Genomic DNA, 27818 nt, shown 5'->3' with positions numbered 1-27818 from the left:
TGTGGGTTTCACCAGCCTGGTCTGGACCACTTTGCCTATCACTCATTCTTCCCTGCAACTGGATTCCAGTTCAGTTCAGTGATTAGTTGTGGGTGTCTGCTTCTACTTCCACCAGCTGCTGGATGAAGGCTTTAGGATGGCATATAAGACAGTCATCAATCTCATTATCAGGGGAGGGCATTTAAGGTAGCCTCTCCTCTATTGCTTTGATTGTTATTTGGTGTCATCTTTGTAGCTTTCCATACCTTTCCCTAGCTGTTGAAAGTCAGCATATAAATGTGTCAAGGAAGTCTTGTTCAATGAAGGAAGTCAGAAACCTGTAGTCTAGATAGAGTTCACTGGCATGAAGTTGTAGGCTATCCATTATGCTCACTTGCCCCAATTCCACTCAGTGCCAGGTTGCAGGAGTGTGCAGACATACCAGCAAAAGCCTTATTGATTCAAAAAGCAAGAGAATTCCTCCTAAGATGTCAGCAATACTCACAATGGATGGCATCGTCCTAAGACATCACAAAACCCAGAAAGTCTAAATGTATAACATCTATTCTATTTATTTATTTGTAGACATTTATTTGTTTTATGCATATGTTTATAAGTATTCCTGCATGTTTGTTTACTCACCAAATGCATTCCTGGTATTCAAGAAGGCCAGAAGAGGGCATCAGAACCCATGGAACTGAAGTTACAGAAGGTTGTGAACTGCCATGTGGGTGATGGATACTGAACCTTGGGCCTCTGTAACAACAGTAAGAACCCTCAATCACTGAGCTATTTCTCCAGCTCTGTGTAACACTTTAATGTAAAATTCATTTTAACTTACATTTTTCTATATTAGCATTTGCAAATTTTTTGGACTATTTAAAAATCCCATGTTACATCAGTCACAGACACCAGAAAAACATTATTGAGCAGTGGTAGAGAGGCCATTACTTAAACAAAGAAATGATAAAATAATTTGTTTTTTTTTGTCAGTTATGTGAGCTGATATTTCAGTTAGTTATATAAATATTTTGTGGTAGACAAAAACAAAACCTAGATACAGGTTTAATTTAAATAACCCTTGAAAGTATAAGACACACTCAGTTTTATAGTTAAGTCATCCAATTCCTCATGGCTGGAAGGCTGGGCTGCATATTACATCATTTGCTTTTCTCCTTACTGTGATGAAATACTTGGCAAAAGAACATTCCAAAGGGAAGGTTGGAATGAGAAAGATAGCTGAGAACTTGCTGCTTTTTCAAAGAGACCCATATTGAATTCCCAGCATTCACATAGTGTTTCACAACTATCCATATACTTCACTTTAATTAAAACATACATTCTTTAGTAAGGCAGTATGTTTGATCATTTCTATGCTTGTAGAAATGTAACACTAAGGCATGAAACTGAGAATATTTTAATACTTTAAATAATGGATTAGAATTAAAAGGTGTGTTTTTAAGTGAGTTAATGAGAAAGAAATAATGTACTAAACACTTCAATTTAGAGACATCCCCTACCAAAATGTAGATGAACCTAGTGATGCTTATGTGCTGTATAGTGAAGGAATCCAGTCAAAAGGACCTAAGGCAAGCAAAAGAGGGCCCCACAATCTTGAGTATGTCAGGTAAGGATCCTACAGTATTTACACTACCAGACTTCTTGTGAGAGTTATTTAATGAGATCACCTAAGCGTGTGCTTTCGTAGTGTTTCTATTTCTCTCTCTGCTTAACAATTGTGAGGAGTGGAACCAAGCAGAGCAGAGAGGGAAGCAACTGAGAACATATAACAGCATGCATGCACGGAGATGCTAGGTCGAATCCCAATGCTTTGCATACCAATCTAAAAATAAATAACATTATTTATTAGCCTAAAATAAACATTAACCTAAAATGAAAAAAAAGAATTATGAGCAAAAATCAGTACATTTCTAAATATGAGAGTGGCACAGCTTTGGAAAGGGAGCAAGAAGACGAGCTGTAAGGTGGAGCCAGAATGACACTCAGAAACATGTCCTTGTGTTACAACAATTTCACATTTCAAACTGTGATCACATAGATTTTCATGCACAAAATGTCGTTTACTTCTATGGGAAAATAACGTCCTTTAAAATTATGTTTAAATCTGAATTCTAGTCTCGAAAGCCTAATAAAAGGCTAGATGTGAGATACAGTCCTGTTTCTCCCATAATTTTCTACCTTAATTTAAAGCTGCCACTCTGAGCTCTGAGTAGAACTGAAAATGAAGTGATACTTTCTTGTTAACACCATTGTTTACCTTTCTAGCTCACATAATAACACAGTGCATCATATTTGGCAGAAAACCTGGTATTAGTGGCTTTCCGGTCTGCCTTCCCTGACACAAACCTTAGAATTAAGTAATATGGCTGTGGGGGAGCTGAGATTCATAAATCTTAGTATCTTTTCCCTCATTGCTGAGTGATACCACTGGCCCCTGTTTTTTTTTTTTTTCTCCAAGACTGGATGGCTTGGTGATTAGACAGTGGATTGTAATTTGCTCCCTCCTAACTATTCTCCGTTATCTTTATGAAGTATTCCAGTGAAACTGTCTTTGTAAGTATCTACCTCAACTTCTCTCTTAATCTTAAAATCTAATTCTCTTCATGTTCTTAATTGCGTAATTCTTTTGCCCAATACATTTTAGAGCAACTTAGGATATCCCATGATACTAAGACATGTTCCCCAGGTCTAGTAAGACCACTGTCCAACACCAAAACCATGGCTACATGGAAGAGAAGTTGGGAAAAAGTGAAGGAGACTGCTTTATTATCTTCATTTTTTTTTACAGTAACATTTCTTGAGTTTAACCATCAAAATTCAGTGATCTAAGCTCCTATCTTTACTTTTTCATATTTAGCTTCAACAAAGTCAAGATCAAGCTGTTTATTTCTTGGAGCTGTATATCTAAGCCTTATCTTGCCTTCTCCCTTTTAAAGGTCTTCCCAGAGGACTGTAATAAAGAGGTCACTCTGAACTATGAACCAACACGGTGTCCGGAGGTACATGGCAAATGGTCCCCATCCTTCTGTACTTTCTGTCTTGCTCCTCTCATTCTAGATCACTGATGTTGCACTTTTCTTCTCTAAATAAACATGGATTCCAAATCCTAAGTTGTCCTGTAACCAAGCATGCTGCACACAATTAAATGTTTTCCTTCTCTTTCTCCACCTTAAAACCTGAGCAGAGTAGAACAGTTGAGCCTTTGGCTTAAGCAACTTGAACCTAAATACTTCTAGATGTCAACTCCAATTTATGCTGAAAAAAATACTTTTGAGTATATCCAGGTTATATCATTTTATAGGAACAAAATATCATTTCCTGAGAAAAATGATTGACCAAATCATGTCATGCATTAGTCAATTTATTGTAAATTCATTCTTTGAAATTAGTCAAATGGGAGCATAAGAAGGCCAGATAAAACAATATTTGCTTATCCATAAGTGTGCTATTTAACAAACAAGCAGTAAAGTTTTTTTTATCAATCCCAGAGCTGGCCTGTGTGCTTTTGGCTCATATCAAAGATCATGGCTTAAATCACTACCGTATTTCTTGGCAAAATATAATTCCTTGGGGAGCATCACTTTGAGTACAGTTGAGAATTTTTAAAAGGAGGATAGAAAAGCATATCCCCAGGGACAAGAATCAGAGAGGTAGTCTAATAAATATCAGAAGTCATAACATCTAGTGTCTGCTGGCATTCCTGGACATTGTCTGATTGTTGTTCCCATCATTGTGTATGACTCATTCTGCATCAGCCACACCTAGAGTGATGAGTGCTTTTCTGAAGGTATAACAGAAGGAAGAGTTCTCAGTAAAGACAGTATAATGATTTTTATTTCTACAGATAAGAGGATGTTTTTAAAATACAACAGTGAGCCAGGTGGTGTGGCACATGCCATTAATCCCAGAACATGGGAGGCAGAAGCAGGACGATCTCTGTGTATTTGATGCCAGCCCTATACAGAGTAAGTTCCAGGGCAGGCTCAAATGCTATACAGGGAAAGCTTGTCTCAAAATAAAACAAAACAAAACAAAGAAAAAACAAAAAATCCCACAACAGTGTTAGCATTAAGAAATGAATATGGTTTTAATACTCATTCACTATTACCCCCCCAACCATCCTAGGCAGAGCAATACAGGACTAATTACAATGTTGTGTTAACAGTATTTCCATCAGCATCAGGTCTCCACTTCCTTCTCACACTCCAAGAGTACAATAAATTGAAAGTAATTCTTCAAAAGGCCCAGTCAAAAGTGATGTATGGGAGCAGTGTTGACTGCTTTTATCATGGCTGTTGCTCTGTCAGCAATGAATGAAAAAAAAAAAAGTGGTCCTTTTACAGTAAGCCTCAAAATACTGATGTGGTGACAATTTCTACATGAATTTCTTTTATAAAAGCTACGAGTCACATTTTATTACTATATGTGCTTCTCTTCTCTGTGTGCTAGGTAGACATAACAATGGGTGGTAGACCCAATAGTGGCCTCTACCTGTGGAATTCCTACACCTTGACTATCTTATTTTATTTGCTCTTGTGTCAATACTTAGTCCATGAATCATAGCACTATAAAAAGTTACATTGTTGAGCCAGGCATTGGTGGTGTATGCCTTTAATCCCAGCACTTGGGAGGCAGAGGCAGGTGGATCTCTGTGAGTTCGAAACCAGCATGGTCTACAAGAGCTAGTTCCAGGACAGCCTCCAAAAGCCACAGAGAAATCTTGTCTTGAAAAACCAAAAAATAAAAAAGGTACATTGTTATATTCTGGAGTTTTCCCATCTACTAATCACCTATTTGTGTGTATGATGGGTTAAAAACTCTGTCATTGGTATTGTGATGTTCTTAAAGAGTTGGCTACTCAACTAGGCAGACTTAGGAATTCTCTTTAAAGAAAAAAGACAGTTACAATATGCAAATGTTAGAATTGCCAAGTTCTATCTCATACTTTTTATTGCCAGTGCTTCAGGCAAGAATGTAACATCATGTTTAAGGAAATTACAATGACTATTTAAGAATAAAAATCTAGACAGTCTAACTTAATTTTCTAAGCTATTAATTGGAGAAGACATCACAAATTCCATGTTCATAGTTATTTGCTTTTATTATATTTTACAGAGCAATGCAATGCATCAACTGAAAAAGAAATGTTTTAAATTTACATGAATTCCAATGAGGCATGTAAGAAAATACCACTGGGATTAGCATGTCTTTGTTCAAAAAATATTTATATTTGATTTTTCTATCTAACTCCAGTCTGTCCACATCAAGAATTTCTTAACATACACTCATGTCTTCTCTTCATCAGAAAAAGATGAAAGTTTGTTCCGTGTGTGTGTGTGTGTGTGTGTGTGTGTGTGTGTGTGTGTGTGTGCATGAGTGTAAAGGAAATGTTAATTTTGGTCCATGACTTGTTAATCTCTCACTGTCAAAGAATTTAGATAGAAAATGAAGATGCTAAATCTAAACAATGGAAGAAAGATAGCATCTTCAACAAATGGGTGCTGGCACAACTGGATTCGGACATGCAGAAGATTGCAGATAGATCCATATCTGTCACCATGACCAAAACTTAAGTGCAAATGGATCAAAGATCTCAACATAAATCCAGCCACATTGAATCTTCTAGAAGAGAAAGTGGGAAATACCCTTAAACGAATTGGCACAGGAGGACCACTTTCTGGACATTACACCAGTAGCACAGACGTTGAGATCTGCAATTAATAAATGAGACCTCCTGAAACTGAGAAGCTTCTATAAGGCAAAGGACACTGTCAGCAAGACAAAATTACAGTGCACAGAATGGGACAAGATCTTCACCAACCCCACATCTGACAAAATATACAATGAACTCAAGAAGCTAGCCACCAAAACATCAAACAATGAAATTAAAGTGGGGTGCAGAACTAAATAGAGAATTCTCAACAGAGGAGTCTGAAATGGCTGAAGACACTTAAGAAAGTGCTCAAAATACTTGGTCATCAGAGAAATGCAACTCAAAACAACTCTGAGATACCACCTCACACCTGTCAGAATGGCAAAAAAAAAAAAAAACCCACCACCAGTGACAATCTATGCTGGAGAGGATGTGGAGAAAAATGAACACTCCTCCATTGCTGGTGGGAGTACAAACTTGTACAGCCACATTGAAAATCAGTGTAACTATGGTAGTTGCTCAGAAAAATGGGAATCAGTCTACCTCAAGAACCAGCAATTCCACTTTTGGGCATATACCCAAATAATGCACATACACACAACAAGGACATCTGTTCAACCATGTTCATAGCAGCATTGTTTGTAATAGCCAGAACCTGGAAGCAACCTAGATGCCCCTCAATTGAAGAATGGATAGAGAAAATGTGGTACATGTATACAATGGAGTACTACTCAGCAGAAAAAAGCAATGGGATCTTGAAATTCACAGGCAAATGGATGGAACTAGAAGGAACCATCCTGAGTGAGGTAACCCAGTCACAAAAGACAAACATGGTATGTACTCACTCATATATGAATTTTAGACATAGAGCAAAGGATTAGCAGCCTATAATTATCTTCACCAAAGAAACTAGGAAACAAGAAGGATTCTAAGGGAAAAATGCATAGACCCCAGAAATGGGAAGAGGCAAGAACTCCTGAGCTAATTGGGAGCATGAGGGGAGGGGTAGCTACCAGAATGAGAGGAGGAGAAGAGGGAAGGTGGAAATGGGGAAGCAGAAATATTGTGTTGGGGGAAGAATAGAGGAGAGCAGGATGAAAGATACCATATTAGAGGGAGGCATTATAGGTCCAAGGAGAGATCTGGCACTAGGGAGATTTCCAGAGATCTACAAGGATGACAAAAACTGACAATCTAGGCAATGGTGGAGAGGATAACCTAAATGCCCTTCCCCTGTAATGAGACTGATGACTACTTTTTATGCCATCCTAGAGCCCTCATCCAGTGGCTGATGGAAGCAGGGTCACATACCCACAGATATACACTGAACTGAACTCTGGAACCTAGTTGCAGAGAAGGAGGAATGAAGATCAAAGGGTGTGGTACCAGGTTGGTGGAACCCACAGAATCAGCTGGCCGGTACAAGGGGGAACACATCGACCCCAGACTGCTTTCTGGGAGGCCAGTACAGGACTGATCTAGACCCCTGAACAAGGATGTCAATTAGGAGGCCTCAGCACTCTAGGGGACCCCTGGTAGTGGATTAGTATTTTTCCGTGGTGTAAGAAGGGACTTTGAGAGCACATCCCATGTGAAGGGATGCTTTCTCGGCCTGGACACATGAAGGAGGGCCTAGGCCCAGGCCAGGATGATGTGGTGAACTTTGGGGAGCCCCTATCGAGGGCCCTACCCTGCCTGGGGAGTGGAGGGTGGATGGGGTGGGGGGTAGGGAGTAGGGTTGAGGGGAGGGGAGGGTGAGGGGATTGACATGTGAAACAAGCTTGTTCCTAATTTGAACTAATAAAAAAATTACAAAAAAATGAAGGTTACTTCTGAAAGTTGCATGGCAAAAATAAAAGATCTCTATCTTTCAGAACAAGGGTACCTATGTCTGGTAATGGAATCTAAGAACTGGCTCCTGTCAAAGTAAGTGATAGCGGCAGTGTATCTCCAGTGACTCCAAGCAAGAGCATGCTCTATGACTTTATTGGCAGAAGGACCTAGGGTCAGTTATCTTATTTGAGAAAGTGGAAGCTTCTCAGGTTAGCTTAGTCTGTTTTGACCAGGAAAAACATAAACAACTTTCTTCATTTGAACAGTAGAGGAGCTATCACTACACTTTTCTTCTGTACATTCATGTAATGAGTGCTTCAGGCTTTGCAGGCTCCATGTTCAATGTAACAAATACTCTGATTTGACCTTAGAGTGAAAAGTCAGCTCTCGTTCTATACAGGTGAATACTAGTGACTGAAAACTTCACTTATCAAAGCAGAGTATGTGTAGCTACAGTTAGATGGCCTATACTCTGGCCTGGAATTCGCCTTTGCAACATGTTCTAAGTTAGTAAGATTGGTAATAATTTTGCCTTTGAGATCAGACCTTATTGAGTAACTTAGACTTGCATGAAAGCCATAATCTTCTTCCCTCAGCCTCTCAAGTGTTAGGATGAAAGGGGTGTGCCACTAGCCACCCTAGTTTACATAAACAATTTGTTAAAATGAAGAATTGTGTTAGCCACATTTTGTACGCCCTCACCTAGATCCACTTTCATCTAACAGATAGGTGAGATATAGTTGCCATTCTAGCAATATTTCCATTTCTAGACATGCACAGGATTTAAATGTGCAAAACATCTGAATGAGGAATAGCCTGGAGTAAGGTGCAGTTAGTAGAATTTACCTGTAAGAACCACCTAAGTTGTGGGACGCTGAAAAATAGATGCAAAGGCAGAAGAACTATAGGCATGAGAACTGATCTAACCTCATTACCATAATGGAAGGCCAATCACAGAATTCATTAGTCATTTGTAATATAATAACTTACAGAGTATTAACTGCAGACCAGGCAGTTTTTCATCAGGGACTAAGGGGGAAAGAATGAACAGGTCATTGTAGAAGGACAAATGTTAAGTCCTACACTTTAGCATAGTAGCAATAGCTGGACACTATTGAGATTCAATGTCAGACTCTATGGATACAATCTTACTTGAGTTTCAGAGTAACTCTTTGAAATAATGGTACATGTACTTGGGGTGTGTGTGTGTGTGTGTGTGTGTGAAGGGGGTATAAATAACATGAATTCTCTTGCACAACACTATCCAATTAGTTATGAGCTGAGCTTCCTAATGTCTTCTTAAGTACATTAAAGACATATTTAGATAAAATACCAGTGATTTGGTCTAAGTGAGATGTTACAATGGAAGTAAAATTTCTCTGAAATTTTTCATGTGTGCTAAAACTTTATACTGATATCTGCATTTTTCTCTAAAGGGTTGTGTACTTTTACTTATCTCAAAAACATTAATCCCAGCTTTTTATGAAGACTTTCTATTTTACAATAAATCCTTGAAGAGCTGATGCTACTATTTAATGAAGTTTGTGATGTAACAGCTTCCTCACATATTCTTGTCATGGACCTCAGTGTGTGAATTAAATACATTAAGGAGTCTGCACATACAGTTGTTCTTTAATATATACACGTGGGCATGTATACACACACACACACACACACACACACACACACACACACACATACACACACACACACACATACACAGACACATATATTTGCTGAATTTAACATGGTTGAGATTCTTCAAGAAAGAGAACATGGAGCTAAATACCTAGGGGGGTGGTAGACACTGGGAAGTGATAAGAGAGGGTAAGCCATGCTCAAAAGATAGTGTATAGAAAAATATTTTAATAAGAAAAAGTAGAACTAGATTGATCACATGGCCCAGATGTAAGCAGCATTTTCTTGCTCTGACCACCTGCTCCCAAATAACAAGTAGCCACTTCCTAAATAACTGACTTGGAGACTTATTAATTACAAAAACATTTGGCTGACAGGTCGTGATTGTTGTTAACTAACTCAAATTGACCCTCAGTTTTTAATCTGTGCCATGTGGCTTGGTACTTTTTCTCTGTACAGCTTGGTCATCTTTGTCTCTCTGTGTCTGCCAGCTACTCTCTGACTCCACCCTTTTTTATCCCAGTATCCTGAGTTTGGTTGCCAATTAGCTTCTTTATTAACCAATAAGAGTAATACATATTCACAGTGTACAGAAGGATTATTCCACAGCACCCAGGTAGCTGTACCACTTTTGGGCATATACTTAAAGGATTCTGTATCTTACTACAGAGGTACCTTCTCATTCATATTCATTGTTGCTCCACTCAGAATAGACATAGAATGGAAACAACCTAGATATCCAACTTATAGAAGGAAAAAGAATATATGATATATTTACACAATGAAATGCTGAATAGCTATAAAGAAACTTGACACTATGAAATTTGAATGTAAATGAATAGAGCTGGAAAAAAGTACTTCTAATTGAAGTAACCTAGATCCAGAAAGAGAAACATCATATTTTCTCTCATCAGCAGATGTTGTCTGCTTCAGATAAGTGTATTCCACATGGAATACCAACAGGGAATAAGAAATTAGTAAGAGGCAAATGGGGTAGATTTAAAGTGAGGGGAAAGAGAGTTCAGTGGTATTTCTTGACAGGAGTTTCTTTTTTTTCCACTTGCTGATATTAAGGGGTTAGACATTAGACATTGTATATTTCCATCATGCTCAGCTGAGTTATCTTTGAACAAAAAATAATAAAGGAAACAGCAACATCAGGTTCAAATCTATAAAAAGCTCTTGTGCCTTCTGAAGATTCTTTGTACATTGTTCTAAAGCATGACTAAGACAGGATAAGAATACTGGATTTTCTCATACTTCATCTGACATTTATGAGTAGAGAAAATGACTGGAACCATGCTTGACCCTGATACAGATATGCCTATCATCTACTCCCTTAGAAATATTACAAAGAGCATAAATGAATGCATTATCTAAGGAAATTTAAACAAACAGCATGCATTTTGAATAGTTAAAATAATAAGAACTACAAACCAAATGTTTCTTGACAGCTATGTGGAAAGATATAAGACACTTCCTAGCATGTGCAAGACCCTAGATTCCCCCCTCAACACTTCAGAATACAAACAAAACTAGTATGATTTCAAAACAAAACATCACTCCATTGTTTTAAAATTTTCTAATCCCAGTGAAAATAAAAATTTTGAATCATGATGTATATGAATAGTTATTGAATATTGTTTCTAGAAGTTTATTTTAAATCAAAATAGATGTGTATAATTTAGAGAGGCTTCCAAGACATCTATAAGAATCAGAACTGTTTAGATTAGAGGCACTGGCATTGGAAATACATGTTTGGAAGTGTTTCATGGAAAAGCAAGAGCTTTTTTTTTCCTTTGGAAAGGTGACACCAACAACTACTGAAATAATTTTAAAGCTTTTTCATCTCTAGAATTTCCTGCTCACATCTTTGCATTTAGTTTATATTTCTATTTATCATCATCACTGTCAAGCCACCATCTCGAGAAGGTGAACTCTAGTCTCAGAGAAAGCTGGTTATTTGCAAGAAATCTCACAAAGGAAAATTAGGACATTATTGAAATTTAACAAACCCATTTAAATAAAATTCATATGTTCTTACTTCAAAATCACATGTAAGAGATCATCACCAAAGCTAAACACACAGTGTGGCCTTGATAAAGCTACTATTTTGCCTGCGGCACAACCCACATATTTTACCAATTAAATAAGTAGGGAAAATTATAGTCAATTGTTAAAAGATGTATATTCCTATGTATGTTTAAAAAGCCCTTCCAAGTTGGCATGTATATATGAGAGAAATAGCGAGAAAAATCTATTTAAAATATATTAATAATAATTTGCTCCATACAAATATTACCAAAAACATGATTGAGATTCGTTGTACTGATAAAGAAAAAAATTGTGATTTTCCTGTTGATGTTAAATTATTACAACTATAATGAAAGAAATCAAAAGTCAGAAGAAATAACATCTGTTGCTGTTTATTTGGACCAAGTAGCTGGATTTATGTATTTCTGCTACTTATTTACTTTCTAGCTTAAAATCTTTTCATATACAGCAATCTTCATATGTATTTACTTTGGCAATATTTAGAATATATTTATCAATATCTACTCATTTGCAGATATAAACATAAAATACAGAACTGTGATGTTTGAACAGTAAAATGTTTCAAGTTTCATGGCAGCAGATCCTCAGCTACCCACTTTTTGTGCTATGCCACAAGTACAAACACTACAGTCACTTTTCTTTTTTAGGAATAACACCATTGAAAAATACAATGAAAACCCCTGAGATCAAAATAACATAAATCTACTTTCCATATGATGTTCTTTAATTAACATTAGTAATTTAATTTATCTTTTTAGAACCAGCAATATCCCTGTTATATGGAAATCTAGGGTCTAATGATCCCTTAGACCCTTTCTTTGAAGACATACTTTAAATGAGTTATTTGGAAATGATGCATATAAGTTTACTGACTAAATTTTAATGATTTTCTTTTGGTTTCCTAACAGGAAAAGTATTTTCTATTATTTTATTTGCATATGCTTAAGAGAAATTGTAAATAATTTCTGTAAGAGATTTGCATGAAGTTAAAACAGCACATGATCCAGGTACTCTAGTCTCATACTCTGAAACTTTCATTAACCATTAATTTTTTCTAGTCAAATATTGTGGCAATATTTTATATTTTAAAAGATTTATTCATATTTTTAAATTTTAATGTAAAGTATATGCACTTTGTTGTTGACAATTTTAAAAGACATCTAAAAATATAATGTTTATCACCATTTAGAGTAACTATTTTTATATATTGTTTGAATTTAAAGGAAACTGCACAGATAGTGTTTTTAGTGGCAAAGAAGCCTTTACTGAGTTTCAATGACTTGTAGAATCATTTTGAAAGGAAATTTTCATCAACTTTTGTCTTTGGTAGATTTAACACTTATATTAGGACTGCTTTGAAAGACAGGCATATTTATCTTTATAAAGTTTTCTAAAAATCAATACAAAAAAAGAAATGATTGATGATACTGTATCAACCTGACTTTCATGTATTTTCCCTCACAGGAAATCTGTACTTTAAAGGCTATGTGTTGGAGGGAACACCTGTGCAGATAACTGTGCGTTCCGGAGGAAGGGTGGAGGACACAAAGGTATATGGATCCTTGAGACAAAGACTAGTAAATGGATGATGAGTGAACAAAATCATTGGGAGATTACTGGTGGCATTTGAGGGACTGGATAGGTGTATCAATGGTTAGGGACACTTTCTTGTCTTCCAGAGTTCTAGTTTCTTTTCCACTTTCACACACTGGTTCATCACCTGTAAGCTCCAGTACCAGGGTCTCACCCTCCTCTTTTGGACTACAAAGTTCACTGCACACACATGGTAAACACACAGATAATCAGGAAGACATGAACAGATAAGTACAAAAAAGAAAAACTGCAATTTAAAGGTGACATTTTAAATATAGAGTTACAAACACCAGATGTTTAAAAAAAAGTATTTTGTAGCTGTTTTTGGCTCTGCTACTTTTTGTATATGGAACGGGAAAAACTGATTTGCACATAACAATAGAATCATTGTATTTAATCTTTAACATCATCATTATTAAAATCTCTGCTGTTACCTTATATTTAGGCTTATAAAGATATATATGAGAAGAGTGAACCTAATTGGCTTACTATTTATGGATAGGGAAATGATAGAATTGAAGTTTTGAAGTAGTTTCACAGTCTTTATCAGCTGTGATTAAATTTAATTATGTTCATAGCCATCCTGAGTCATCTCAGATGCATATTTCTTCTTTGAACAAATATATTGCTCAATTGTTTGCCTTAGATGGAATTAGCTGAATTAGTTTGAATTGAAAATTACAAACACACCATGCAAGGTACCCGGGAAGGGAGAAATGTTGGTCAATAGCTACAAAAACATAGTTAGATGGGAAGATAAAGCTGTAGTGATCTATTGTAGAGGAAACATATAATAAAAATATATACTGAAAATACAAACCTTTCACTTCAAAAAAGTGATAAATACTTAGGGTGATAGAGATTAATTACCCAGCTCGGAGGACTCCTGAACTGCATCCTTATGTTGAAATACCCAGTACATACCATGAAAACATGCAAATACTTTCAATGAAATTTTTAAAAATTGAAAGCTTCTCTTTATCTTTTTTTTGAAGTTGTGTGACATTGCATTTGAAACAGATGGAAAATCAATGAGAAAATCAGCCAGTGAGCAAAGCATGCATGAGACAATCAATGCAGTGTGAAATAATCACACTGTTTCTATGGAAATCAGAAGGAAATAATAATGAAAGAAACGGCAGAATGTGATGGAATAAATTTGGAGCATTCACATTAGCAGAAAATGATAGTTTTAAGAACCCGGGCTTTATTTGCATTGAGCACTTATGAATTTCCCTTTTACTTTAAGTCATTATGTGTTCACTCTGCCATGTATATTATAAGCTGCCGATTGAATAAGATGTAGAAAAGTTCTCAATCCTATATTTGTACATATTGCTTTATAAAAACAAACTTTATATGCATGTCTTTTCATTACTTGCAATGGGAGTTTTTCTTTTTTATATAAAATATCATTTAAGCTTTTCTATATAGATGGTTTTTCATCATACTAAGAAACTACTGTCAAAAGAGTATTAATGCAGAACATTGCATATTCTTTTCTATACCTAAGATTATGAAATTTTTACTTAAGCAATATAAATAACATTGATGATACTTTAAAATGCACATTTCTGATAACTGAAACAAAATTATGACTTACATAAACTTAGAACATAAAACAATGATATTTATCTTTCATTGGTAAAAATGACCTTTGCCTGTTCAGTTATCTTGGAAACCTTTATTTTCACCAGCATCTTGAAAAAGGAACCAGAACTTTGGACAAAGAATGGCCTTTTAGCTTAGTGACTGAGAACAGTTGTCTCTGCACACAGCTATGCTTCTTCAGAGTTCCACTGCAAGTCAGTCCTTCCAGCTCAGTCTTCTACTCAGATTTATACTTTGTTCAATTTTGTAAAATTTTCATTAGGGCTGTCACAATCAAACAATTTGTTACCCATTGCTTATTAGTTTTGACGTTGTATTTTGAAATATGTGCTAAAGTTTTTAAAAGAAAGGATATTTGGCAAAACCAATTCTTGGATGCAAGGCGTGGCACGTAACTAAAATCCTGACACCCAAGTGGCTGAGGCAGAAGGATTAAGAAAGTCCATGGCCAGATTTTGTACATAGTTGATCTCAGTTTCAAAAAAATCAAAACAAATAAAAAAGAATTGCAATTACATAGATCATACCAGAATCTCTCAGAAATGTGATTTTATACTGCATTTGGATGTTATTGCCTGGCTAAACTTGTCTTGCTATTAGGCTAATAATGACAATCAGAATAAAAATATGTCATTAGCCCCAGCTGTTCCAAGTCAGGCATGTGTATTATCTCTTCCACTCCTGATCTGCACATTTAAATTTATATGAAAAGTTCTTCTTAATAAACTTCAGTTCTGTTCCAAAATAAAAATAATAAACATGTAGTAGCTATATAGTTGATCGATACATACTCTTTTGAAAATACCTGAGAAGTTCTTTTCATTTTTGTCTAGAAGAAGGGTGATTTATTACAACAGACAGTTTGACATCTGGCCTGTAAAACGTAATCTCACTGTTGTATAACCACAGTTGACAGTAGATATATATGCTGAGAGATTTTTTTTTTCATCTGGTTTCTTGGTCTTTCAGATTGCAGCCTTTGTTATGTATCATGGAGGTCAGTAAGATGGATAAATATAGCAAAAAGCCAATTAGAAAAGTTGCTATGATGATAGCTTTCATAAGTGAAACTGAAAAAAAGTCTTCTTATGGGTATTCATTGGGTCTGACAGATGGGATTGGGCACTGCATTGTCACAGCATCTTTCTGGCCAGGAAGCAACAGCTTACGTCTTAGTTTATGTGGGCTGACAAAATTTTCAAAATAAAATAGGCAATAGGCGACATGTGTTCAGTGTTAACTACTGCCTTTGTGCTTCGTGTTGCAGTAAGAATCTGCCTCAGTTTACTAACCATAGTCTCTAGAGATTTGGGTTGACCAATGGCAAGAAACGTTAGTATAAGAGTGTGGGACACCAGCTTTAGAAGCTCAATGGGGTGAAGCATAGAGAAGGTGGGCAGTTTCTCACTTTATGCTTATCTCTGGGTTGTTTTGAAATAATAGCACACAGTTACATGACATGCTCCATGGTGTGCCAAAGAACAAATGTCCCCGCTTGTGTTTTTCTTCAGCCTCAGCTGCGTTACTAACCAAGAGCTTGTATGTATACATAGAAGCCCAGAAACTCCTGAGTGTCATTAAGGAATCCTTAACTGACTCAGCAAATCAGGTCAGCATCCGTGCTTCAGATCAGGTCTGAGGCCATTCAGTCTGGACTTGAGCATAGTTACAACCTTTAATCATGAAGGGGTAGATAAAAGGTATTCCACACACCTTGGATTTGAAATGTATCCAACATTACTAAGCATGAGTCTCATCCAATATTATGTTAGAGAGGAAGGGCTATGGAATATATATATATATATATATATATATATATATAATATATATATATATATAATTGTTGTTGTTAGGAAATTTGACTGTTTTTTAGAGAAAGTGATCTGATTCTATATGTCAGACTTTGTTTATAATTTCCTTTACAATCTTTTAACTGTAACTACTTCATTTTGACTGCTTTCTGCAGAATGGACACTTTGTACATCTGACCATCCTATCTCACCTTTTAAGTGCTAGGGTTACAGATGTGTGCTGCTCCAGGATTGCATATTGACATTCTCTTATATGAATCCAGGGCTTTGTGCATGCCAGATGAGACCTCTGCCAACTGAGACACATTCTCAGTCTGCTTTATTGCTTTGTATGTCACTTAGATTTACTGATATCATAACTTCCCTTATTTTCACAAGGTATTAAACCATTTAACACTTTTTCTTCTTGGTTTTCCTTTGCACCACTATCCAAATGCCTGTTTTTCTCATTAAGAAAATTCATGGAGCACTACAACAACAGACTGGAAGGTTCTGTACATATGGTAACTCACAGACTTATAGGCTGTTCCAGAGAAACATAGGCATGGAATTTTTTCCCCACATGGATGCATACCTAACTATCTGTGTCACTGGGTTTTCAATGGGGCTAGAGAGATATCTCTGAGACAGCTATTCCACTGAAGTAATACAGAAGCATAACCCTGGCTGCCAGTATTGGCAGAATAAGCATGGTAAGGATATTGCATTTCAGACATCAATAGGAAGAATCCTCACTAATGCCTTTGTCAATATGGTTCCCATGTCCTAAGTGGCACTCATAGGTTTTCCATTTCTACTTCACTCAAGTTCAGCTTTGTTAGAAAAAATAATATTCCTGATTGCTCTTAGTGTGGAGAAAAGTTGTTTTCTTAGCTATCCAAGACGGAGTGAAACAATCTGTTTCCTAGCTTCAGAGCTATTGGCTACCTGCAGCTCCTTAGTTTTTCTGGGTTTGAAATTTGGGATATATTTTACCTAGTAAGGCTCATTTAAGAAACTTAGGACATATAACTGAGGCCATTTAATTGACTACTTTCCTTCTGAATGAGAAATAAGGATAGAATAATTGTACTAAGCCATCAAGTGAGTTGCAAGTTTGCCATGAACTATGTGTCTTTAGACCTTTGTTCTTTTTGGCAAACTTATATGATCATACTGATTGTCTGAGATCACATTGATTTATAAATAGAATTGTCAAGACCTAGAGGCCAATATTTCCAACTATCCCTCAATTAGAACTAAGGAAATAATGATGTTTGTCCATGCAACTCCTAACTTAGTAATTAGGATGAGATTTCTGTCCATCATTAGCCACACAGGCTACTCTGTCTACCAGACACCTTCACTTTGCCATTATTATGTGCTACTTTCTTACATAACTTCCTAATTTTTAAAAATTTTTTCTTAAAATACAGAGGGAAGTTGCAATATAATGTACCTTACAAAACAGATAAAATGCTGTCTCTTGGAATTTTTATGTGGTCAATTGCTAAAGAAACTGGATCTCTGCCAGAGCAGTAGGGTACTCTTTGTTTCATCTGGTTCAACAAATATGATTTCAGGGGATAATTAACAATGCTTTAACATTTTATTCTTCCAGAATGTTATATTTGACTGTTGAATATTTTACAAAATGATAACTCACTTCAAAACTCATTTTGTTCAGCTTATAAACTGTCTTCTTTGAAAGGATGTGTTTTCAAAGTTCTGATGAAACCAGTGCAGTAGATTTGACTTGCTATGTGTGCTTTATGGTGTCATTTATGGAAGTACAGCTCCTCTCTGTCACCAGTGTCACTGCTTTGGGATGTTTCTTTTTGACATGTTTTGTATTTTATAAGGAGCAGCACTAACAAATTTAGATGAAAATGTATATGAAGTGATTGATATTCATTAAATTGATGGAAGATGACCAATGAGCTGCTGCATGTTGATAAGGGACTTGGACAATCAGAAACTTATTACATTTTCAAACTTCTAAATTTACACACTTTGATCATGACTACAGTTCTCTTGATGAAGTACTTTATTCTTCCAGCTAAGAAAAAGTCCTCAAATCCTCTAAATAGATACAAAGATTTTCTTCCCTGTTTTCCCTTTGATATGCTGAACATTCATTTTAACATTCACAAAAGGAATTTTTCACTAAATTTCAAAAAATATGAGTAGCTATAGAATAATATTTCATATTTTAGTTTCAAATTAATCCCTACTGAGTACAAGTCATACTGTGCAAACAAAGCTTATAGGATTTTACTCACTGTAGGCTTCTGGAGCATGGTTCTAAAGATGTATTTTGAATAAGCCCAATTTGGCTTTGTTAGTTTATATTTTGGTGCTGCTCCATTTATTTCTTAGCTCTCATTACTATAAGACAGCAAATTTTCTCTTTGCTCTCCTTTTCAAAAGAGATTCCCTACCACTATTTCAAATCTAACTGCATAGACCAACAAAAAATAAAAAAGGAGGTAGATAAGGAAGAAGACAGACAATGATTATCCCTGCTCCATGAAAGAAAGCTCCTACAGTCTGTTCAATGGGATTTTAGGTTCTAAAAAGTTTTCTAACACTAAAAGAAGTCTCTTGTGTGATGAGAGTATTGCTTGCTTGCTTGCTTGTTTGTTTTAGTGAAACTGAGAAGTGTTAGATTGCTCAGTGGCCAGAGCACTTGTTTTCCGAGTAAGGGGACCCAAGGTCCCCATTTAGAATCTCTAACATACACATAAAATGTAGGGCTCAGCAATGATACCTGACATCATTAGGTCAGAATTTCCTGTCTTGGTCCAGACATCTGCATGCCCAGCATCCAATTATCATAGTACAGTTAGTAAAGACAGAATTTGATAATTAGTGATGCTCAATAAAGGATTGGTTCTTTTTCTCCATCAATTAAAGGCAAAAAGACAAGAAAATGGCACTGTGAAAAGTGGTCCCCATCTATACCTGGAACTGGGTCTCTGTACTCCTGTAATTCCTAATTGGCATGGAGAAAAGTGGATGCCTCAGTCTACTCTCCATTTTGTGCTATGGTAGATTCATAAAGGCCCAACCTAGGTGATGGGAAATGGGCTAGGTTCCTGAGAAATAGAAACTTACTGCCAGTGACAAAAAGCCACAAAGAAAGGAAAGGTTACTCTTAATTTTTTGAAGTAGAAAGCCATAAAAATATTCAGACTATGAATATAATGTTCCCCCTTAGCACACCCAAAGGACCCACTGAGAAGCTGGCCAGGGAACTAGGTGCTTCGGGAACAATGAAGAGATCTGTGATTCTTGATAGTATTATTCATTGTATCCTACATCTCTTATGAAAAAAACTTATAAAAGAGAGGCTCTATTGTCAGTGTTCTATGTGTTGTAACTGAACACTGTAGGTATAAATAAGCAAACATGGTATTGCCCAATAAAATAACATATATTTCAATAAAATACAATACTCATTTTTAAAACTTATGTACCTTAGTTAATAAAGTTTTTATTCAGAGAATAGAGCAAAATCAATAGAATTTAAAAGGAGAAAATTAATGAATTAATATACATATTCTATACATATACAACTTCTTTTTATACTTTTCCTCTGCTGGTGCAGAGGAAAGTCCCTGCACCAGCAACAGAATTTTAAATTTCATAATGTCTATGACACTGTGTTTGGCTATGTGATGTTGTAGGTGTGAAAAACTTAGGGCAGCTCAGTGCTACAGTGGGCTGGGAAATTCTTGTACTGTGAGAGCAGTAGAGCTGGGCCAAGGGAATAACTTCCGTCTTAAAAAATCTGTCTCTAAATATGGTAATTTTCCTGAAATGCCATCATTATGCATTTGGAAGTTAATAAAAGTGTTATAGCTATTCACAGAAGCAATAACTCAAACACTTTCCTCATTTGCATTATTGTTGGGTGATTGGTATCACTATTAGTCTTGTCTTTCATTTTTCTTTTGTGCAGTGTGAACATGCAGAGTTGCTTTGGAATTGAAGCATCTGTCTTTATTCTCGAATGCATTTTTGCATTCAGCAAGGATAAGGGAACTCTGAAAATGTATTTAAACACAGTCATTTTCTATACATAACAAAAATGGGCATGCTGATTGACTTAATAATTGTAAATATATATGCTAATGATGATAATTTCCCTACTGTGGCTGTTGGCACAGGCAAAGGCTCTCCCTTCACCTTTACTCATCCTTCCATTTCCCCAACTGTCTCTTTTGTTCTTATATTTTTATTGTCTCTGTTCTTTTTAGCTTTGTCAGCTCTGTAGAAAATATATTTGAAGACAGGCATGTTGTTGATCTCAGTGGATAGATAGTTTTTCTGAGAGATTTTCCAAAAACAAAGGGAAATGTGTTAAAAAGAATTTGCCTAATTCTTTTATTTCTAAGTATAGATTATTCAATGGGACTTTGGTCACCTTTCTGGGCAGTAATTTGGCGAAAAATCACTATAATAATAAGCAGATTTTTTTCAAAAGCAAAAGCACACTGTTTTATGAATTCTTAGATGAAAATATTTACCTCTAGTTATCTCATAGCAAACTAACCAGAGCACTGAAATTTTTAAAAAATGTATAAATGTGAGACTGCAACCAGAGAGCCAAAAATAGTCAGTGGGTACTTCTGGAGAGATTTGTCTTGACTAAGCATCACAAAAAACTTCAGGCAAAACCCTGCACCAGGTGAGCATCTATTAAGAGTTTTCATATGCATTTACAATAGCCATATTAAGATAGACAGGTTTGACATTCCTTTGAGTTCCAAGATTTGAAAGACAGATAGGAAGATTACTTGAACTCAGGAATTTGAGACCAATCAAGCAACCTAAGAGGAATCTGTTTCCATTTTAGTAGGTATTTACAATGAAGAAGTAAACAAATGAACTAAAGCAGTCATGTTTGGGGTTAGAAAAGAAAGAAAAGATTACATGGCACCTACCAGATGTCTTGGTATCTCATACCTCTAATGCTATCACTCTGGGGACTGAGACCCTCAAATAAAGATTTTGAGGGTATCTCTGGCTACCCAATCAACATTCATCTTAAAGGCAATGATATTAGAGCAGACCAGAAGAGAAGAGAATAAAAAAGAAGAAATAAGAGGAAGAGAGGGGAGGAGAGGAAAGAAAAGGCAAAGAGATTGTAGAGTGTAAACAACCCTTGGGTAATGAAATTGTAAAGAGAAAAATGGACTGGACAGAGCTGAGCTGAACAGGTCAGGATGTCTTCATTCAGTGCTTCCTTTACAAGAGAGGCAGAAGCTTAAACACTAGAAAGAAGAATACCTGAGAAAGGATAACTGCCATACAATTAGGCATCTTTGTTTCAAATTGTTGCTTATCTAAGTAAAATTTTTGCCCTCCTCCTGCTCTCGAGCGCACGTGCACACACATACACACACACACATACACACACACACACACACACACACACACACACACACACACACACACACACACACACCCCACTCAGAGAAACTGAGAGATAAGGACACTAATTTCCACCTTAACTGGTAGTCATGACAAAATACCAGACACTAGTTGGCTTAAACAACAGAAATTTATAAACTGAAAAGTTGAAGATGAGGTTACCAGAAGAATCAGGTGCTAAAGAGCATTCTTTCCTTGAGTATAGATGGCTGTTTCTTACTACATTTTCTTACTACATTTTCAAGTGGCAAGGGGAGGAAGATTACTGATATTTCTTCTTCCAAAGGACTCAGGTCACCATTTCACCTTAACCACGTACTTCAGACCCTCTCTTCAGCAAAGCCACTTGATCACTGAGAATCACACAATCTGCTCAACAGCTGAGACAATATCACAATTATATACAAAACAGTTTCTTGAGGTCTGCCAGTTTCCTGAGAAGAACATTACTGGATTGTAAATCTGGAATGAAACTGTAATTTTCATCTGAGGGAGGCAGAAAAATAGTTTACAAAAGTCAAGTTTTCTAAATCAGGCTAGGTACCACATTCCTGTAATCCCAGTGACTAAGGAGGTTAATCAGAAGGACTGCCCCAACCTGGAAGACTTATCAAGATCTGTCTCAAAATAAAATCATCAAATACAAATCAGCTGAACAATAAAAGGTTGTTATCTGGCTTAGTGGCAGAACTGCTGCTTAGAATACAATGGGCCCTGGGTTCAGTGGATAGTACCAACATTTAAGGCAAACACTGATTTAAATTTTGCATTAAGGGTTGGTGATTCACTCCAATCTATGTATAAAGAGTTGTACACTTCTCTTGAGTACCACAGAGAGTACATACATTGCATGATGCTTAAATAAAGTAGGGATGTTAAATCTGTCTTTGAGCAATTGTTTTTTCATGATAAAATATTCAAATACCTTTCTTTTAGACTGTCAAAATGCATGGTACATAATACTCACCTATGCTCAACTGACAATGCCGTAATCTACCAGGACATCTTAGATTCTTAAAAAGTCCTGGAAATTTAACATTGCTGAAATCCAAGGAGCTTTTGGTCATTTCTTCATGAGGTCACATGTTTTTAATGGTGGTAATGAATACTTCTTAATAGGCCAGTCACTCAGCTAGAGCTGCAAAGACAACTTAACCTGATGTGGAAGGTTGACTGATTTGGTGTTTTGTTTGTTGTTGGATAGGAGAGTATCTCGGTTTAAGAGGGATTTACTGTGACTGTAAGGGCAGAGGCTAAATGCCCTAAAACTATACAATTTCTAAAAAGGAGATGTATGTTCAGGAAAAAAAATAGGCTCTGAAAGTGAGACTTTTTTTTTTTTTGTTTTACAAGACAGGTTTGGAGCCTATCCTGGCACTCGCTCTGGAGACTAGGCTGGCCTCGAACTCATGGAAATCCACCTGCCTCTGCCTCCCGAGTGCTGGGATTAAAGGCATGTGCCACCAACGCCCAGCTGAGACACTTTTCTTTACAAACAGAAATTTCTTTGCTATTTATTCCAATTCTTGGCCACTTGAATCTTGTCAATGACAAGTCTGAAAACAACATGCTGTAGTTTAAAAATAAATGCATGTGCAAACTGTCTTTTAGTTAGTAGTCCCAACACAGAACAAAGGATGTAAAAAGCAGTCAGACAAAGCTTAGAGTTTCCATGATTTACCTTTCTGAAGACTGTTGTAGAATGAAGCATACATGAAATACTTTTCCTATAACAGGAAAAAGTTTTGTAGAAGTTGTAATCTATTAGCATAGCCATGTGTTTCGAGCTCCTATAGCCAATCCACAGTTGTGAGGAGCAGAGGAAACCCCAAGTGTGTTAAATTGCAAGTGAAGGTTTCTTGTTGATAAGAACTGGCCATGACAAGAAGATGGCTTCAGACCCATGGGAAAGTGGTAAAGCCTTCTACTTGTCCTGAGGATGAGACTCAGAGGGATAGCATTGCCTTCTTCTGGTCAATGAGTGGATCTTCATAGTGTGTGCAGGAAATGTCTACCATAGCTTTCCCCATCCTCTGTGTTTACAATCTGAAGACTGCTCCCGACAGCTATTGCTCCTACAAAGATTAGCTAAATCTCTAGATCCAGCTGTGCACTAGGTAACCTACCTCAGTGTTCAGATATATACCATAAACTCCATCTCCTTGTTTATCTGTATGTAATAACCCTGCCTCTGTATTCAGCTATATGTAATAACCTTCTATGTTCAATTCTACAATAAAAACACTGAGCTTTCGGATGCTAAGTAATCTCCATCAGAGTTCCCAATCCACCCAACTCCAGATTAACCCACCTTTTCTGTGTCCTAATGTCTGTCCTGCCTTCATGTCTGGTCCTTGAAAACAATGCAAGAACTTGGCACAGAATAGTATCTGCATAACCGTAGGTTGGACAGGACAGTGTTTTTCCGTCCCTGAGAGACTGAGGGAAGTGGAGTAATCTGTTACATGACAAAGCAATAGGAATAGCCAAGAGATCAAAGAATATTTCAATTTTAAATAAACCTCACAGTCTAATTGCTCATATTTTCAATCAGAAATGAAGAGTGATGTTCAGAGGATTTAAGAAATTTTGAAAAAGTTAACACAAGATGCATATATTGCCAGATTCACCATTAGAACTTTGTTTCATCTTGGGCTTTGCTATTTGAAAGTGAATTTTCTTCCACAACTCATGTGGTTGAATATACACTAGCATATAAAAACTTCAATCCTGTGCCAGTGCTGGGGCTCTGGCTAGAGTTAAAGAGTGTTTTGTTTTGTTTTGTTTCCTATAACTAGGTTAATGAAATTAGATTAGCTTGTGTTTTTACTTGAAGTTTGTTGTACTTGGTGTAAATTTTTCTAAGCCATTGGCCCAAGGATGAAAACTATGAGGAACAAGCACCTCTCAAGTCAGCCTCAGCCACTTGCCAAGAAACCATGTTACCAACAATTGAACAGTAGCACAGAAATTTCAAAATTGTCTACCAACATAAATACACTAATTTAAAGAGGGTGATATGATTAATTTCATATTTTGATCCTCCTTGACTCATATGGAACAAGCCTTTATCACCAAACCTGTCATAGTCAGCACTAGTGTGACATGCCTCAGATGCACAGGTCGTGGGGACTTGCAGTTGATCTCAAAGACAATTGCCTCCACAAATCCATAACCCTGTGGTCTTCATCCAAACTTTCTCAGTTCTCACTGTTTTGCATTGATTTCTTGCCTGACAGTATATTTGAGAAAATATGTTACTCTAAAGCAATTTTATATCTTTAAGGCAATTTTAGCTTCTGAGATGAAATGCTACAGTAATATTACACAATATCAATTACTTTTTAGTGAGAATATCTCAGATTTTAAGTCTCTAATCACTAGATATAAATGTAGTATGTTCTTCAGTAACATTTCTCTGGCTATGTTTCATAGGTTACCTGAGACCCCTTGACTTCTTCAGGACTACCTCATCATATGAGAAATGTCCCGACCTTCTGAATTTAATAAAAGAGCTTTAGCCAGCCTTTGTATTTCATATTTTACATTGTATTTAAATGACTTCTCAAATAAAATTTCTGTTCTTGTTTTCTTTTCTAAGTTTTATTCTATTTATATGCTATGCATACATACACACATATATGCTACATTTGTAGTATATGCTAGGCTATATATTATGTGCATATATATATGGAATATAGGTATATATGATGTATATGTGATATGTATGGCAGACACATATTAGACATAATGACACATATGGTAAAATAAGAACCATTTGATGAAACTTTTATTCTCTGAGCCATCTGCTAGCCATCTGTTATTAACCTAATAAATCTATGATATATATTAATTGTATTTCTTGCTTCACTTTATTTGTTGGATTTAAGACAGGGCCTCTCTATATAGCTCAAGCTAGTCTTGACCTGACCTCAATACTATCCATCATTCATCCAAGAGTTGGGATTACATGTGTGCTCCATATTTCCTAGTTTATTTATTGTATTTCTAAAATTCCATATTTTATGATTTTTCTTAAATAAGCATAGAGTTTATTATCTTCACAGTAATTCAAGCTTTATTTACAACTCTTGAAAAATTTTAATGACAAATTGTTTAAATGTGTATGTTCACATAGATGCACGTATATCTATTTCCTCAGCAAATCTAGTTTGCATTTATCTAGGTTTAGAAAATTGTCATGTGGTTCTTGTTTTGCCATTGGTAGTTGCAGATCCATCCCTTAGTGGCTCTGTTTACTATTAGAGTGGATAAGCACAGACCATTTAAGTGCAGTCTGCTTTAGCCATAGTAGTTCGCTTCAGTAGTTGTCTGTACAAGACAAATGCATCCTAACCACCTCATCAAGTTTCACATACAGTATATGTGTCAGAATCTCCTCTATTTTAATATTGAACAAAATCCTAGTGTACTTAGAGAATACTGTTTAAAAATCCACTCACCGGATCAGGCGGTTCCATCTCTGCTGTATTTATTTATATGTCTTCCATAGAGGTTATTCCTCTATTTTTGTGTTAGAACTTCAATAGATTCAGCATTGCACATATTTTAAAGTAGCATTGAAGATGAAATAATAAGCAGTAACTCTCACCAAACAGAGAATGAAGCAATAAATTAACCTGACACCTCTAAAATGATTTTGTGTGTTCCAGATAACTTGAGAAGTTTCAGGATAGGTCACTTGAAATGATTCAGAGTGAAGAAGCAGACAGTATGGATTCTGTTTTGTGTGCATGATAGCAATGCATGCTCCATGTAGCCACTAAACCCGGGGTGATTGTAGTGTCATGGCCAATGCTTCAATGTCACAAAGCTTTTGTATCGAAACATTATAAACATTTATTTTTATTCCCTCCTGACACAGATAACCTTAAAACCTAGTAGAAAGTATGAAGAGAATGGCAGAGATATACTATCAGTAAAAACAGATGAGGCAATTAACTTATTTTAAAACACATTTAATATATTTAATATAATATTTAATAATATAATTATATTGCCTGGCTTTGGTGTCACATGCCTTTAATCCCAGCACTCGGGCGGCAGAGGCAGGTGGATCTCTGTGAGTTCGAGGCCAGCCTGATCTCCAGAGCGAGTGCCAGGATAGGCTCCAAAGCTACACAGAGAAACCCTGTCTAGAAAAACCAAAAAAAAATATAATTATATTATATAAGTAGATATTATGTAATTACATAAACAAGTACATTTATTTGTAATTCATAAAAATGTTCTACATTGCTTCTGTCTTACCTTTACTTTCTCTAAGTCCTCCCATATTCTTTCCCTTCATCTCCTTTCATATCACCCCCTCATGCCCTCTGAAACTAACATCCTCTTTTCCTTTCATTATTATTGCTACACACACACACACACACACACACACACACACACACACACACACACACTTGCAATTGATATTGTGGTTTTATTTAGGCAGTCATATTGTTGAGCTATCATGGGTGCTTCTAAGATACATTCTCAGAACAAATTTCCTGGTCCTTTTGCTCTTACTTTTACCCCTAATTCTGTGATGTTTCCTCAGCCTTTTGTGCATGTAACTATTGGGGCTAGACTCCCCATCATCTATTGATTTCTGGATTATCCCAGGTTGGGGTTGTCTGGAGAAGTTTGCCTGCTGCAATGACAATCTTCTTTGATGGTTGCCGAGATCTACATTCATCTGCCATTCTAAGAATAAGTTTTAAAATGCAGTTAGGAATTATGCTGATCTAGTAAAGTGGAAATAGTAGGTTCCTTTCCAAGATCCATGACCTCACTACCCCTAAATATTTAGCTAAGTTTTTATTATCAGGCATAATTTTCCTCCTGTTGAGTAGTCCTTAATTTCAAATAGACAGCTGTTGGTTATCACCAAAATACGAATGTAACTATTGCAGGTTTAGCGATGTCATAAAAGGCTGGTTATTATTGTGTTTCATAGGTATCACAGCTGGATAAAATTATCAATTGTTTCCTCCCATGGCAGCTTGCACAGTAGATTCTAGCAAAATGAAAACCCTGTCACAGGAAAGAGACTTTCAAGGTGAAGACAAAATCTTGTGATTCTTGTGTCTGAATTGTGTAGTTTCTTCAGCAATAGGGACTTACCTTCAACTTCTGAGAGGCAACCACACACAGCACCAATAGCCTATATTGTTTTGGAAGTCACTTGGAATATCCAGCCC

The sequence above is a fragment of the Cricetulus griseus genome, chromosome 2 (genome assembly GCF_003668045.3).
Source record: "Cricetulus griseus strain 17A/GY chromosome 2, alternate assembly CriGri-PICRH-1.0, whole genome shotgun sequence".
In the NCBI taxonomy this organism is placed as follows: Eukaryota; Metazoa; Chordata; class Mammalia; order Rodentia; family Cricetidae; genus Cricetulus; species Cricetulus griseus.
The sequence above is the reverse complement of the archived record's forward strand: the minus strand, read 5'-3'. Positions refer to the sequence as shown.